The following is a 2,968-nucleotide window of genomic DNA, read 5'->3' on the forward strand; positions in this document are numbered from 1 at the left end:
AATATAAAAAATATTTTCTCATTAAAAATTAAAATTTTCAACTTTAAAAGCAAAATCCACTTTAATATTTTTTTTTTTTAATTTTTATAGAAAACTGCATTTTTTTGGAAAAAGGTTTTATATTTTTTTATTGGTAAATTATAATTTTTTGATAATTATATTTTGAGGGAATTCAATAAATTATTTTTAAGAGAAAAATATTATTTGCGGGAAAATAAAAATATAAATAAAATTAAATATTTTGGTTAGGAAAAAATATTTTTTATTAATTAATATTTGATTTTTAATTTATATAAATTAGATAGTTAAACACAATTTTCACAAAACTTAGATTATCGGGGTCAAACAAAACACTTTTTTGATTAAAAAAGTACAAAAATCTCACTAAAACTACAAATAAGCGTAAAATGCACCCTTTCATGTAAAATAAAAACATAATTAATAGTAAAAATTTGCGCAGATCTCTTTCCACTTTCTCGTTTTCTCTGCAAATGGTAGACCCACGATCAACAGTTAATTTTACAGTATGTCGTCTCTTTGCACAAGCGCTTCGGTGGTGTTCGTCATTCCCACGAACTGTTTGTAGAACCACAATGGTACGTATAAGAACAAACAGACAACTATCGTAAAGACAAACATGAAAAGGATCACCCAAAGTCCCCACACGGCCATTAGGCCGTACATTTCCATGGCAAACTTTTCCGTCTCAGATAATCTTTTGTATATACAGTTTATGTTTTCGACTGCCATTTTGCAATCATCCACATTCCTGTTTTTGCTCTTGCACTGTTGTTTTCGCATAGCGGTAAACTAAAAGTGACAGTTTTGCCACACTTTTTAGCGGAAAAAGAGAATTTCGTAAATTTTTATTTCAGTCGCTGTATAGTCTGGCAACGCACACGCACTCAATTTACGGCTAATAAGAAAAAAGTAGTCTGCAAGTGTTCACCTGAAAAATTTTCACATCACAATTAGTTAAAGCAAGAATTAAGTAAAATGTCCGATTCATTATTGTACTTCTTGATTGGTTTGATAATCGTTATTATACTCGTTTTATCGGCAAATTTTTACTTCACAATACGCGCTTGGTTTAACAATCAGCCGGTGCATCCGCACAATGTTAATGCTGGTAGAAGAGTCAATGCTTTCTAAATCAATTGCGGGACTAGAAGAAGGAGAAGTTGAGCAAACAGTGCAGCAATGCAACGGGAAATTTATACCAAAATGGACTCAAAACATTTTTATTTTCAACTATCTTCTTACTTATCATCATCTAGTGTATGCTTTGCTGTGAAATGTCTTACTTGTCAACATTTGGCGTTTCTTATTGTTCACTAATAAACTTTTAAGAAAGATGAGAAAAAATGATTTTATTTTCTTTTATTTTTTTACATTAAAAATGGTTCTGTTATTCTGAAAAACTCGGCAGCACAGCAGCATACAACGTGAATGTAAAATGTTACTCCAACATTAGCTCTTCTAACGGGCTGCTGTTGAAACGGCGCAGAAACAAGGCAGCGCACAGTGGTTGAGGACCGACTAAATTGGTCGAAAAAACTTTTCGGAGTAATATTCGCATAAAAACACCAAAAAAAATTAATTTTTGTATAGTTAAATTTAAGAACGTTCAAGTAAAAGAATTTAAAAATTTAAGGTTAAAAAATAATTTGAATAAAAGCCTCTATTATAGACAAAATATATATTTAAACAATCGCCACACAACGTTTTTTTTTTTTAAACCAGTAATTTTAACTCAGTTAAATGAATAGATTTCTAGCCTGATAGGATTAAAAAAAATTTTAAATATAGAGCAATAATGATTTTAGAGGGCTTAGGCCTCAGTCATAGCTTGAAACTATTAAAAATAACGATCTCTAGCAAAGATAAAACACGAGTACAAAACCAGATAAAACAAAAAAATCAATAATCTCACACAAAAATATGAATTCAACATAGAAATGACACTTTATGAAACAAAATGTTTAAGAAAAACGAAAACTCGACATAAACGCTACAAAAATGGGTGTAAAAGATGGGACGAGGATTTTAAACGAGCATATAGACAGGGATACAACTAGAGCAATATTAAGACACTTACTTAAACGAAATATGAAACAAGTGTATCAGACAATATTTACAGTTTTCCTATAAAAATTAGAGTACCGAGTAAAACAGAGCTTGAAATAATAATAAATTTATTTTTAGATACAAGAATGTGTGATTTCTTTACGGTAAGCGACCTGTGAGACCTTTCTAAAGTAAAGTTTGATACCAATTTACTCAGTGAGTGCTCTCAATTCGAAATTCTGCTTCGAAAAACTGGATAGGAAGGGGAGAGAGTAAGATCTTTAGATTTAAAATATTGATGAGGACTTTTGCTCTATATTTTTTGAAAATTTTGCTCCACTGTACAGCAATCTGACAGTCATACAGACCGAGATTCAACTAAAGCAGTAGTAAGTTACTAAAACGAAATATGAAATAAGTTCTTGAATGTAAATTTGAGTATAGACAGTATAAACAGAGCTTGTGATAAAAAAATATTTCTTCCTAGATAGAAGAATATGTGACTTTTTTACTGAAAGGGAATGTGGGACCTTTCTGGTGTAATATGGTCTCAATGTACAATGCGCTTCAGTGAGAGTTCCAATTTCGAAATTCAGCATGGAAAACCTGCATGTGGAGAAAGACGTGAAGACTTTGAGATTTTAAAATTTGTTTGACATTTTTTTCCGTAATTTTTGAGAATTTTGCTCCACTGTACAACAGTCACATTTAACAGCGCTACTTCCAAAATGTTTTAAAGCCGCTGTTAAAATTGCAGAAATTTTTGATCACTTTTAGCAGCACTGTTAAAAAGGAACAGAGTCATGTTAATGACAGGTGTCTATACAGCGTTTGCTCATAGGTGCTTCTTCATTAATATTGGAGCCACGCACACCTGTGAGGGCCTTACAAATGAAGCGTA

The 2,968-nt window shown here is 31.2% G+C and overlaps 1 long non-coding RNA gene across 1 annotated transcript; it reads right to left on the reverse strand.

Moving 5' to 3' along the window:
* Window positions 1-237: 237 nt before the first annotated feature.
* Window positions 238-1,298, reverse strand: LOC105208725 (uncharacterized). Its single transcript, XR_851543.3, has 2 exons — window positions 1,018-1,298; window positions 238-949 (listed from the first exon to the last, which is right to left on the reverse strand). It is a non-coding gene; the product is annotated as an uncharacterized LOC105208725 (long non-coding RNA).
* Window positions 1,299-2,968: the final 1,670 nt, after the last annotated feature.

The sequence above is a fragment of the Zeugodacus cucurbitae genome, chromosome 5 (assembly GCF_028554725.1).
Source record: "Zeugodacus cucurbitae isolate PBARC_wt_2022May chromosome 5, idZeuCucr1.2, whole genome shotgun sequence".
In the NCBI taxonomy this organism is placed as follows: domain Eukaryota; kingdom Metazoa; phylum Arthropoda; class Insecta; order Diptera; family Tephritidae; genus Zeugodacus; species Zeugodacus cucurbitae.